Source organism: Manis pentadactyla, chromosome 17, assembly GCF_030020395.1.
Source record: "Manis pentadactyla isolate mManPen7 chromosome 17, mManPen7.hap1, whole genome shotgun sequence".
Taxonomy (NCBI): Eukaryota; Metazoa; Chordata; class Mammalia; order Pholidota; family Manidae; genus Manis; species Manis pentadactyla.
The window spans coordinates 55,695,101-55,709,368 of record NC_080035.1 but is presented as its reverse complement, the minus strand read 5'-3'; the positions used below and the strand labels follow the sequence as shown (position 1 = coordinate 55,709,368).

At 42.8% G+C, this 14,268-nt stretch overlaps 1 long non-coding RNA gene across 2 annotated transcripts in view; it reads left to right on the top strand.

The window, feature by feature from the left end:
* Positions 1–218: 218 nt before the first annotated feature.
* Positions 219–14,268, top strand: part of LOC118916693 (uncharacterized) — a 40,193-nt gene continuing 26,143 nt past the window's right edge. The window contains exon 1 of one of the 2 annotated variants that reach the window (XR_005026489.2): positions 219–526. This is a non-coding gene — a long non-coding RNA (uncharacterized LOC118916693). The remainder of the gene's footprint in view (positions 527–14,268) is intronic. The other variant, XR_008994521.1, reaches the window with a different exon arrangement.

Here is a 14,268-nt window from a genome sequence, read left to right as displayed (position 1 = left end):
AACACAAAGAGCTTTTAACTACATTAAAGTTAAAAGAGAACTCCTGAGATACTACAGAGCAGACAGCTCCCACTCTCAGGTTGGGCAAACAAAGGGAAGTGGTCAGAATTATTAAAACCTAACAACTTAGAGGAGTGGTCCTCCGGGACTGGGTCCCAGAACTCCGAGGAGGGTGTGCTGGCAGGCTGGTGACAACTGCAGAGCAATGAAGCTGTTTGTGCAAGCGTAGAAACAACAGGAAAGTGGGTTCAGCGGCTGCTACAGGAAGGCAGTGCCCTCCGGGGTGCAGAGGCTTTGCTGGGTGTTGCTGAGGAACCACAAGCGGAAAGGAGCTGGCAAATCCCTCCTCCTTCCTCCAGGCTTGCAACCTTCCTGTAGCACCCCTAACTGGTAGGGCCAGTACGGGGTTTGCAGGGTCTTAGCTTAGCATCCCAAAGCCAAGTTGGGAAGCATGGATTTGGAACTGAGAGGCAATGACTGTCATGGGGAAGCCACCCCTCAACTGCACGAGGGATCGTCTACACAGGTGAGTCTGAATACCGGCTGAATTTCTGTCCTCCCTTGTCTGCAAATCATTTCTTGTTCTCCTAGGTCTTTGCTGTGTTGGAGGTTTGTTCTTATTTCAGGGGTCAGGCCCTGGTTCCCCCGGATGCTTAACCTCTCCCAGAAAATTCATTATAGACCATCTGATTCAGAAGGAATTAAACAAGGGTTGCAGATGTCCATCAGCAGAGGAGTAGATAAACAGAATGTGTGTATATACGGTGGCCTGTTAGTGGGTTAGGAAGGAAATGCTGACACATGCTACAATGTGGATGACCCTTGAGGACATATACAAGCCAGTCGCAAAAAGACAAGTACTTTATGATTCCACTTATATGAGGCTGCTTGAGGAGTCAAATTCTGAGACAGATAGTAGAAGGGTGGTTTCCAGGGACTGGGGTGAGGAGGTGGGGATGGGGAGTTACTGTTTGATGGGTAGAGTTTCAGTTTTGCATGATGAGAAAGTTCTGGAGGGGGTGGCAATGGCTGCACAGCAATGTGAGTGCAATGAATGCCCCTGAACTGTACACTTAGAAACGGGTAAGGGGGTGAATTTTGTATTAAGTGTATTTTACCACAATTAAATGTTTTTAAAAAGGAACTAAACCGAGGTTGCAGCTGGAGGGGGTAGGGGGCGGCTCCTGGCCTGTGTGTCACAGGTCTCTGTCTCCCCATGGTGACTCATTCCCCAGTTCACCTTCGTGAGCAGCATCTTTCAGCCTTTGCAAGTTCAATGTGCTTGTGTTCATTTGCTCTGCTGCACACCCGCCCCCATATGCACGTGTGCAGGGGCAGCCTTCCCCCCAATAGTTTTCCTGTGGATAGTACATTATTTCAGTGGATGACAATGACTTACAGTGTGCCAGGCACGTGTCTTGTCCACAGCAAACCTCCACTTCAGACATTGTTCTCATCTCCACTGTCCAGAAGGGGAAACTAAAGCTCAGAGAGGTTGTGACTAGCTTTAGGTCACCTATCTGCCAAGTGAAACGCCAGGAATGCCCCCAGCTCCTGACCCCGGGGCCGCGCCCTTAACCACTGCGCTCTACCGCCTCCTAGTGGATCCCTTGGTCTTGCGTTTTCTCACCCACACCTTGTACTGAGGTAGGAGCCCCGGTGTGTCTCCCACTCAGCAAAACGTCATTTCACAGTGGCTGTTTGATGCTTCCGGTGCAGCCTGGAGTTCGGCGGCACTCCCCCTCCGTTCGGCCCTGGCTGCGTGGCGCGGCTGTGGCTGAGTTTTGCTGCACGCCTAGCAAGACTCCTCGGAGACTCACCTGTCAGGAGCAAGCATCCCTCGGTGGCGTCTGAGGCTTGGCGCAGGATTGCCATGTGTTGGTTACATCACTTCCTGCAGGAGCACCTCTGATAGATTTAAGAATTTTCCTAAGCCTTTCTGGCTGTACTGATCCTTGGAGCTGTAAAGAAACTTCTGGATTTCTATCTGAAGTGTTTTTCAGAGTAAATAATGCCCCAAGTTTCTCTCCCAATCTGAGTGGTCAGCGTGGGGTTCTGAGTAGGAGCTCTGTCCCTTGAGGAGTGTTGTTTCCATACCACACAGGTCACTGTGGATGCCTTCGAGGTACACTGGGGGGCTCAGATATCTTTTATTGCTTGGTCTGGATTCATTTGAGGTTCACACTTGCATTCGGTTGTTATATTTATTTAGTTTCTTTTAATTTAGAAAAATCCTCCCTCTCACCTTACTGTTTATTTTTTTGTCAAATGGAACTTTTTGAAGAGCCCCAGTGAGTTGTTTTAGATTGCCTTCCGTGTAGAATTTATCTAATAGTTTCTTCATGATTGGATTCAGGTGGACTATTTTGGCAAGATTACTCTGTAGATGTTATTTTGTACTCCTTATTGCCTCATACCAGGAGCCACAAAAACCTCATCTGGGAATTGCACACTCAACAAATATATATTGACAGTGTGTCATTGTGCTAAGTTTCTGCTGTGCAGCTAGGACTCCTGAGAGCCATTGATAGGCTTCTGAAGTGAAGAGGTAAGGAAAACAGAAGGGCAGACTTATCGATTGGAAATAGGTTTGGCTACCCATACAGAAAACTTGACTCCCAGTAACTGAAGCAATTAGAGGTCTGTTTTTTCCTCCCACACAGCTGCAAGTCCAGAGCTGATAGGACAGCTCTCCCATATTCAGGGTCTCCTGTGCACCCTCTCTTTCTCTTTTTATCTGCCATTGTTAGGGTGTGGCTTTAATTCCCTTGTGTGCATGATGGCTCCTGCCCCCAGACACTGACCTCCCTGCAGGCAGGAAGGAGAAAAGGGCACGCCCACTAACTCAGCTCCCCTTTGAGGAGCTTTTCCAGGAGCAGCAGCCAATGATTCTGCTCACATCTCACGGGCGAGGACTGTGCCACAAGGTCAACCCAGTATGCAAGGTTGTCTAAGAATATCGTTACCCTTAACAAATACAGAGTTTTGTTAGTAAGGAAGAGGGGAGAATGGATATTAGACAGTAAATTGGCAGGCTTTACCATGGAAGATAAGGAAGATTTTTAATGGCTGAAGAGACAGCTACACAGATTATACACGAGAATTTAAAAGTCACCACCAACCTGGGAAAAAAAATTGTTCTGTTAGCCATGGTAACAAGTAGCCACAAGAACCAATTTTATACTGTTCCATCCATTAATGATAACTTGACTCACTAAACATGCTTTTACAAGCTAACCAACCAGGTCAATCCCTAGCTTATGAAAATCAGCCAATCAGAGATTGACTCGCTATAATAAACATACCCCTGACAGCCAACAAATGGACAAGAGCTCAGCCAGCAGCCATAGTTCCCCAGATGACGTTGACCCACTTGTGCCTCTGAAAGTCTCCCAGTCTCTTAATGCCACGCTCCCAAAACCCTATGTAAGTCAACACTGTACCCTGCCAAGAGAGACTGAGCCTAACCAGTATAGCTCTGCCTTACTATAGTGAGCAAGACATTCAGTTTTGTTTAGTTATTTTGGGTGTTGGTCCTCTTACAATCAAACCAGAATCATATTCCTTAACTTGCTCCCATCCTCCATGGAGGACGCACTCCCCAAGCGGCCCTTCAGACATCTCCACTGTAGCTCCAGTGAGTTAGGCCCCACAGCGTGCAGAGATGTCAGCATCACAGGCTGATGAGAAAGAGACACACAGGGGCCCAGAGCATCCGGCAGTGGGGAACCATCAAGTGTGGACACTTACAGGTGATCTGTTTAGGGCACATCTCTTGCTTATTATTAAGGGAATAGGGGATAGAGGTAGACCCATAATCAAACAGTTTAGGGCAGGATTTGGCACACAATGGTCTGTGGGCCAATCTGCCTCTCCTCCTATTGATCTGCACCCCCCAAGCCTTATATGTAATATTGTGTAAATGGTTGTATTGCGGGTGGGGTGGGGTAGAATAGCCTTTTTTTGTTGTGGTACTAAACTACACATGACATAAAATTTACCATTTTGACCATTTTCATGTGTACCATTCAGTGGCACTAAGTACATTCACACTGCTGTGCAGCCACTGCCACAATCCACCTCCAGAACTTTTTCAACCTCCCAAACTGATCTCTTTATTCTTAAGCACTAATCCCTATTCCTCCCTCCCTCCAGCCTTTCATAACCACTATCCTACTTTCTATCTCTGCATATTTGCTTATTTTAAGTACCTCGTATCTCATATAAGTGTAATCAACACAACGTTTATCTTTTGTGTCTGGCTGATTCCACTTAGCATAACATTTTCAAGGTTTTATCCCTGCTGTAGTGTGTATCAGAATTTCCTTCTTCTTTTAGACTAAATAATATTCCATTGTATGTAAATACATTTTGTCTATCCATTCATTTGTCAATGGACACTTGGGTTGTTTTCACCTTTTGGCTCTTGTGGATAATGCTGCTATGAACATTTGCGTAAAAGTGATTACATTTAAAATGGTTATATAAGCCACCACATAATATTCTCTCCTTTGCCTTTGTCAGTCAAACTCTAAAATATTAATATCTGGCCCTCTAGAGAAAAAGTCTGTGACCCCTAGTTTAGGGGACGAGTTCAGGATAGTGAGCAATCCTGTGGAAGCCCCTTCCTAGAGGCTGATTGAGTGAGAAGGGCGGAATGGAATAGCTGGCGTTTGGTGGAAACGGGCTTGCATTCATCTGTTCGGGCTGCCATAACAAAGCCCGAGAGTCATACAACAGCAGAAGTTTATCTCCTCACCGTTCTGGAGGCTGGAAGTTCATGATCAAGAAGTCAGCGGGGCTGGTTTCTCCTGAGGCCTCTCTCCTGGCTTGCAGGCTCCACCTTCTCCCTGGGTCTTCCTGATGTCTTCCTCCTGTGTCTGTCTGTGTCCTGATCTTTCCTTATAAGGACACTTCTTAGAATGAAGACCCACCTGAACGACCTTATTTAACCTTGATTACCTCTTTAAAGGCCCTGTCTCCAAATATGATGACATGTCAGAGCTTCAACACATGAATTTTGAGGGCACACAGTTCAGCCTATAGCAGGACTCACACTCCACGAAGGTCACACCAGGCCTTTAACAGAGCAACAGATTCTTGACCCCCACCTGGACGCGGTGGTGTTGGAAGTGAGTAAGGCTGTTCTGACGTGCTCCTCCCCTACAAAAGCTGGTTCAGAAACCAGGCGGGCCTGAGTCTGGCAGTGGAGAGCACTCACTGCTGACTGATAGGGACAAACACTGTAGACTTCTTTTTTTTTTTTTTTTTTTTTTTTAACAAATTGTTTTTATTTTATTTTATTTTATTATTTTATTTTTTTAAACAATTATTTTTTATTGAAGGGTAGTTGACACACAGTATTACATTACATGAGTTTCAAGTGTACAACACAGTGGTAGAACATTTATATACATAATTCTAGGTTCCAGCTATCCCCCTACCAAGCTGTTACAATATCTTGACTATATTCCTTATGCTATACATTACATCCCGGTTACTTATTTATTTTACCATTGGAAATCTGTCCTTTTTTTTTTTTTTTTTTGTGAGGGCATCTCTCATATTTATTGATCAAATGGTTGTTAACGACAATAAAATTCTGTATAGGGGAGTCAATGCTCAATGCACAATCATTAATCCACCCCAAGCCTAATTTTCGTCAGTCTCCAATCTTCTGAGGCATAACAAACAAGTTCTTACATGGAGAACAAATTCTTACATAGTGAATAAGTTACATAGTGAACAGTACAAGGGCAGTCATCACAGAAACTTTCGGTTTTGCTCATGCATTATGAACTCTAAACAGTCAGTTCAAATATGAATACTCATTTGGTTTATATACTTGATTTATATGTGGATACCACATTTCTCTCTTTATTATTATTATTTTTAATAAAATGCTGAAGTGGTAGGTAGATACAAGATAAAGGTAGAAAACATAGTTTAGTGTTGTAAGAGAGCAAATGTAGATGATCAGGTGTGTGCCTGTAGACTATGTGTTAATCCAAGCTAGACCAGGGCAATAAAACATCCACGTATGCAGAAGATTTCTCTCAGAACGGGGGGGTGAGGTTCTAAGCCTCACCTCTGTTGATCCCCAATTTCTCACCTGATGGCCCCCCTGCGACTGTGCCTGTCTTAGGTTGTTCCTCCCTTGAGGAATCTTACCCGTCTCTGGCTAACCAGTCATCTTCCGGGGCCATACAGGGAAATGTGAAGTTGGTAAGTGAGAGGGAAGCCTTATTGTTTGAAAAGGTTAGCTTTTTACTTCTTTGCATATTTATGCCCTGTGGCTTCTATGCCCAGCATTTGTCTCGAGGTATCTTTACCACTTGGAGGAGTTATGATACTCGGTAAATTTGATATGAGGCACGAATTCTATTTAAGGGTTGTAATTAGGAAGGAAGAAGAAAAGCTATAGAAGTAGCAGACGGAAAAAAACATGGGAAGATTGATTATTTCTTTGACATATCTTCTTGTAGAGTAACTTCAGCATATATAGGTTTTAAGCTACTACTTAAATTGCGCACACACATTAACATAATAGGAGTATAGTTACATAACCAAAGCATATCTGTAGTTACCAGCCATCTCCAGTGAAACCAAGAAAACCATTAAGGCACCTTAGGCATTTGTGAAAACTTATCTATGATATGGTGGATATTGTCCAACTGAACTTGAACAGTCTGAGAGAAATCAGACAAATTAAAACAACCCATTCCTGGGGACTGTTCACATGCCATATGTTCTTTTAACAGTAAATAGTCTGTAGTTGTAAGAGTTTGGAGCGCTACAATTTGCACTTCTCCTAATTCTTGGTTGAGTTCCAACAGTATAGATCCAGTCAAATTTGTTGTTTTACTGTATGCACAGGCCAGCTTAGATATCTCCTTCCTCATTCCCATGGCAAGTCCAGGAACTGGTGGGATGAGTGCATCTACTGCTGTAGCAGTGCGTGGATCTTTGTTGGGGTTTTTTGATGATCATCTTCTGGCGTGAGTCTTCCAGAGAGTGCAGATGTTGGAAGTTCTTTTTCATATCGTATCTTAGTTCATTTTCGGGGTAGCCCAATTAGGCTTTGATCCTCTGTATAAACACAAACAGACCCTTTGCCTACACTTTTATATGCCCTTTATACCCTTGTGTAGAACTCGTTGGAGGTTACCACACAGGAACTGCCCTTTTTTTTTTTTTTGCTTTGTTTTTGGTATCACTAATCTACACTTACATGACGAATATTATGTTTACTAGGCTCTCCCCTATACCAGGTCTCCCCTATAAACCCCTTTACAGTCACTGTCCATCAGCATAGCAAAATGTTGTAGAATCACTACTTGCCTTCTCTGTGTTGTACAGCCCTCCCTTTTCTCCTACCCCCCCATGTATGTTAATCTTAATACCACCCTACTTCTCCCCCCCTTATCCCTCCCTACCCACCCATCCTCCCCAGTCCCTTTCCCTTTGGTACCTGTTAGTCCATTCTTGAGTTCTGTGATTCTGCTGCTGTTTTGTTCCTTCAGTTTTTCCTTTGTTCTTATATTCCACAGATAAGTGAAATCATTTGGTATTTCTCTTTCTCCGCTTGGCTTGTTTCACTGAGCATAATACCCTCCAGCTCCATCCATGTTGCTGCAAATGATTGGATTTGCCCTTTTCTTATGGCTGAGTAGTATTCCATTGTGTATATGTACCACATCTTCTTTATCCATTCATCTATTGATGGACATTTAGGTTGCTTCCAATTCTTGGCTATTGTAAATAGTGCTGCAATAAACATAGGGGTGCATCTGTCTTTCTCAAACTTGATTGCTGCGTTCTTAGGGTAAATTCCTAGGAGTGCAATTCCTGGGTCAAATGGTAAGTCTGTTTTGAGCATTTTGATGTACCTCCATACTGCTTTCCACAATGGTTGAACAAGTTTACATTCCCACCAGCAGTGTAGGAGGGTTCCCCTTTCTCCACAGCCTCGCCAACATTTGTTGTTGTTTGTCTTTTGGATGGCAGCCATCCTTACTGGTGTGAGGTGATACCTCATTGTAGTTTTAATTTGCATTTCTCTGATAATTAGCGATGTGGAGCATCTTTTCATGTGTCTATTGGCCATCTGTATTTCTTTTTTGGAGAACTGTTCAGTTCCTCTGCCCATTTTTTAATTGGGTTATTTGTTTTTTGTTTGTTGAGGCGTGTGAGCTCCTTATATATTCTGGACGTCAAGCCTTTATCGGATGTGTCATTTTCAAATATGTTCTCCCATACTGTAGGGATCCTTCTTGTTCTATTGATGGTGTCTTTTGCTGTACAGAAGCTTTTCAGCTTAATATAGTCCCACTTACTCATTTTTGCTGTTGTTTTCCTTGCCCGGGGAGATATGTTCAAGAAGAGGTCACTCATGTTTATGTCTAAGAGGTTTTTGCCTATGTTTTCTTCCAAGAGTTTAATGGTTTCATGGCTTACATTCAGGTCTTTGATCCATTTTGAGTTTACTTTTGTATATGGGGTTAGACAATGGTCCAGTTTCATTCTCCTACATGTAGCTGTCCAATTTTGCCAGCACCACCTGTTGAAGAGACTGTCATTTCACCATTGTATGTCCATGGCTCCTTTATCAAATATTAATTGACCATATATGTCTGGGTTAATGTCTGGATTCTCTAGTCTGTTCCATTGGTCTGTGGCTCTGCTCTTGTGCCAGTACCAAATTGTCTTGATTACTATGGCTTTATAGTAGAGCTTGAAGTTGGGGAGTGAGATCCCCCTACTTTATTCTTCTTTCTCAGGATTGCTTTGGCTATTCGGGGTCTTTGGTGTTTCCATATGAATTTTTGAATTATTTGTTCCAGTTCATTGAAGAATGTTGCTGGTAGTTTCATAGGGATTGCATCAAATCTGTATATTGCTTTGGGCAGGATGGCCATTTTGACGATATTAATTCTTCCTAGCCACGAGCATGGGATGAGTTTCCATCTGTTAGTGTCCCCTTTAATTTCTCTTAAGAGTGACTTGTAGTTTTCAGAGTATAAGTCTTTCACTTCTTTGGTTAGGTTTATTCCTAGGTATTTTATTTTTTTGGATGCAATTGTGAATGGAGTTGTTTTCCTGATTTCTCTTTCTGTTGGTTCATTGTTAGTATATAGGAAAGCCACAGATTTCTGTGTGTTGATTTTGTATCCTGCAACTTTGCTGTATTCCGATATCAGTTCTAGTAGTTTTGGGGTGGAGTCTTTAGGGTTTTTTATGTACAGTATCATGTCATCTGCAAATAGTGACAGTTTAACTTCTTCTTTACCAATCTGGATTCCTTGTATTTCTTTATTTTGTCTGATTGCCGTGGCTAGGACCTCCAGTACTATGTTAAATAACAGTGGAGAGAGTGGGCATCCCTGTCTAGTTCCCGATCTCAGAGGAAATGCTTTCAGCTTCTCGCTGTTCAATATAATGTTGGCTGTGGGTTTATCATAGATGGCCTTTATTATGTTGAGGTACTTGCCCTCTATTCCCATTTTGCTGAGAGTTTTTAACATGAATGGATGTTGAACTTTGTCAAATGCTTTTTCAGCATCTATGGAGATGATCATGTGGTTTTTGTCTTTCTTTTTGTTGATGTGGTGGATGATGTTGATGGACTTTCGAATGTTGTACCATCCTTGCATCCCTGGAATGAATCCCACTTGGTCATGGTGTATGATCCTTTTGATGTATTTTTGAATTCGGTTTGCTAATATTTTGTTGTGTATTTTTGCATCTACGTTCATCAGGGATATTGGTGTGTAGTTTTCTTTTTTGGTGGGGTCTTTGCCTGGTTTTGGTATTAGGGTGATGTTAGCTTCATAGAATGAGTTTGGGAGTATCCCCTCCTCCTCTATTTTTTGGAAAACTTTAAAGAGAATGGGTATTATGTCTTCCCTGTATGTCTGATAAAATTCTGAGGTAAATCCATCTGGCCCGGGGGTTTTGTTCTTTGGTAGTTTTTTGATTACCTCTTCAATTTCGTTGCTGGTAATTGGTCTGTTTAGATTTTCTGTTTCTTCCTGGGTCAATCTTGGAAGGTTATATTTTTCTAGGAAGTTGTCCATTTCTCCTAGGTTTCCCAGCTTGTTAGCATATAGGTTTTCATAGTATTCTCCAATAATTCTTTGCATTTCCGTGGGGTCCGTCGTGATTTTTCCTTTCTCGTTTCTCATACTGTTGATTTGTGTTGACTCTCTTTTCTTCTTAATAAGTCTGGCTAGAGGCTTATCTATTTTGTTTATTTTCTCGAAGAACCAGCTCTTGGTTTCATTGATTTTTGCTATTGTTTTATTCTTCTCAATTTTATTTATTTCTTCCCTGATCTTTATTATGTCCCTCCTTCTGCTGACCTTAGGACTCATCTGTTCTTCTTTTTCCAATTTCGATAATTGTGATATTAGACCATTCATTTGGGATTGCTCTTCCTTTTTTAAATATGCTTGGATTGCTATATACTTTCCTCTTAAGACTGCTTTTGCTGTGTCCCACAGAAGTTGGGGCTTAGTGTTGTTGTTGTCATTTGTTTCCATATATTGCTGGATCTCCATTTTGATTTGGTCATTGATCCATTGATTATTTAGGAGCGTGTTGTTAAGCCTCCATGTGTTCGTGAGCCTCTTTGCTTTCTTTGTACAGTTTATTTCTAGTTTTATGCCTTTGTGGTCTGAAAAGTTGGTTGGTAGGATTTCAATCTTTTGGAATTTTCTGAGGCTCTTTTTGTGGCCTAGTATGTGGTCTATTCTGGAGAATGTTCCATGTGCACTTGAGAAGAATGTATATCCCGCTGCTTTTGGATGTAGAGTTCTATAGATGTCTATTAGGTCCATCTGCTCTACTGTGTTGTTCAGTGCTTCCGTGTCCTTACTTATTTTCTGCCCAGTGGATCTATCCTTTGGGGTGAGTGGTGTGTTGAAGTCTCCTAGAATGAATGCATTGCAGTCTATATCCCCCTTTAGTTCTGTTAGTATTTGTTTCACATATGCTGGTGCTCCTGTGTTGGGTGCATATATATTTAGAATGGTTATATCCTCTTGTTTGACTGAGCCCTTTATCATTATGTAGTGTCCTTCTTTATCTCTTGTTACTTTCTTTGTTTTGAAGTCTATTTTGTCTGATATTAGTACTGCAACCCCTGCTTTCTTCTCACTGTTGTTTGCTTGAAATATGTTTTTCCATCCCTTGACTTTTGGTCTGTACATGTCTTTGGGTTTGAGGTGAGTTTCTTGTAAGCAGCATATAGATGGGTCTTGCTTTTTTATCCATTCTGTTACTCTGTGTCTTTTGATTGGTGCATTCAACCCATTAACATTTAGGGTGACTATTGAAAGATATGTACTTATTGCCATTGCAGGCTTTAAATTCGTGGTTACCAAAGGTTCAAGGTTAGCCTCTTTAGTATCTTACTGCCTAACTTAGCTCGCTTATTGAGCTGTTATATACACTGTCTGGAGATTCTTTTCTTCTCTCCCTTCTTGTTCCTCCTCCTCGATTCTTCATATGTTGGGTGTTTTGTGCTGTGCTCCTTCTAGGAGTGCTCCCATCTAGAGCAGTCCCTGTAAGATGTTCTGTAGAGGTGGTTTGTGGAAAGCAAATTCCCTCAGCTTTTGTTTGTCTGGGAATTGTTTAATCCCACCGTCATATTTGAATGATAGTCGTGCTGGATACAGTATCCTTGGTTCAAGGCCCTTCTGTTTCATTGTATTAAATATATCATGCCATTCTCTTCTGGCCTGTAGGGTTTCTGTTGAGAAATCTGACGTTAGCCTGATGGGTTTCCCTTTATAGGTGACCTTTTTCTCTCTAGCTGCCTTTAACACTCTTTCCTTGTCCTTGATCTTTGCCATTTTAATTATTATGTGTCTTGGTGTTGCCCTTCTTGGATCCTTTCTGTTGGGGGTTCTGTGTATTTTCGTGGTCTGTTTGATTACTTCCTCCCCCAGTGTGGGGAAGTTTTCAGCAATTATTTCTTCTAAGATACTTTCCATCTCTTTTCCTCTCTCTTCTTCTTCTGGAACCCCTATAATACGGATATTGTTCCTTTTAGATTGGTCACACAGTTCTCTTAATATTGTTTCATTCCTGGAGATCCTTTTGTCTCTCTCTATGTCAGCTTCTATGCGTTCCTGTTCTCTGATTTCAATTCCATCAATGGCCTCTTGCATTCTATCCATTCTGCTTATAAACCCTTCCAGAGTTTGTTTCATTTCTGCAATCTCCTTTCTGGCATCTGCGATCTCTTTCCGGACTTCATCCCATTTTTCTTGCGTATTTCTCTGCATCTCTGTCAGCATGTTTATGATTCTTATTTTGAATTCTTTGTCAGGAAGACTGGTTAGGTCTGTCTCCTTCTCTGGTGTTGTCTCTGTGATCTTTGTCTGCCTGTAGCTTTGCCTTTTCATGGTGATAGGAATAGTCTGCAGAACTGGGACGAGTGACGGCTGGGAGGACTTCCTTTCTTGTTGGTTTGTGGCCCTCCTCTCCTGGGAGAACAGCGGCCTCTAGTGGCTTGTGCTGCGCAGCTGCGCGCAGACAGGGCTTCTGCTTCCTGCCCGGCTGCTATGGAGTTAATCTCCGCTGTTGCTGTGGGCGTGGCCTGGCTCGGGCAGCTGCTCCAAAGTGGTGGAGTCGCGTTGGAGCAGGAGCTGCTGGGAGGCTATTTATCTCCGTAAGGGGCCTCCCTGCTCCCTGCAGCCCAGGGGTTAGGGTGCCCAGAGATCCCGGATTCCCTACCTCTGGATTAAGTGGCCCGCCCTGCCCCTTTAAGACTTCCAAAAAGCACCCGCCAAAACAAAACAACGACCACAAAAAAAAACAAGAAAAAAAAATTTTTTTAATTTAAAAAAAAAAAAATTTTTAATTAAAAAAAAAAAAAAAAAAAAGGTGGTCGTTCGTTTTTCTTTATTCTCCGGTGCCAGCCTCAGGCCTCTGCTCACCGGTCTTTCTGCCCTGTTTCCCTAGTATTGGGGTCCCTGTCCCTTTAAGACTTCCAAAAAGCGCTCGCCAAAACAAAGCAGCAAAAAAGAAAAAAAAAAAAAATGGTCGCGCGCTTTTCTTATATCCTCTGTCGCCCAGCCTCCAGTGCCTGCTCACTGTTCTTGCTGCCCTGTTTTCCCAGTATCGAGGGCCCTGCACTCTGTCCCGGATGGCTGGGGATGGGTGTTCGGCAGTCCTGGGCTCCGTCTCCCTCCCGCTCTGCCTGCTCTTCTCCCGCCGGGAGCTGGGGGGAGGGGCGCTCGGGTCCCGCGGGGCCGGGGCTTGTATCTTACCCCCTTCGCGAGGCGCTGGGTTCTCTCAGGTGCGGATGTGGTCTGGATATTGTCCTGTGTCCTCTGGTCTTTATTCTAGGAAGGGTTGTCTTTGTTATATTTTCATAGATATATGTTGTTTTGGGAGGAGATTTCCGCTGCTCTACTCACGCCGCCATCTTCCGCCCTCAACCTGTAGACTTCTTTTTGACCAAATGTATTGTTTTCGTTAAGCAATTAATAGAATTTCCTAGATTTTTTTCTTATGGCAATAAAGAATAATCAAAAAGAAGGAAAATCCAGTATAATTTTAGCAGCTTTGAACCTGAATTCATGTAGGAGTGCTTTCGCCCTGCCGTGAGCCGGCTACAGAGGTGTCCAGTCCAGGTTTTCTGCTGGGAATTCTGCTCCCACGTCCCTCCCTGTCTTGCCAACATCATTACTACTTTCACCCCTTTGCATGGTTATCTCGTCTCTATTTTTAAAAAGTCATGACTAGGGGACATTCTGAAGGAACATGGCCAGATACACTTTGGGGACAAGAATTGACCCTGTCCCTTAGTGGAGGCAGCTGGGACCAAGCTCATGTCACATTTTTCTTCCTTCTCTTTGGCTCAGCAGCAGAAGAATGCTACAGTTTCTGACCTATGACATGAAACTAATAAAAGAAAAAAACCCAGCCCACATGTCCCTGTGCTTCAAACCCCCACTGACACAACAAGAATAGAAACTTTGAAATGTTTAGAACAAAAATTTCACATGGACTGACCTTGTTTCATTTTAGGACACTGGAACAGATTCTAGTCAGATGAATTTGAAGCAGCAGAGGTAAAAGATCCAGTTGCAAGAATTATAATAAGATGATCCTTATAAAAACCATAAAACCAGTACAGAGCTCCAAAACTGCCTTGGAGAACATAGAATGGTTTGCTTCAGGTTGTGGTTCTTGACATAATCAAATAAGATACTTAGTTCCACAGTACATTTAAGTAAGTGGATTTGATATTAAAAA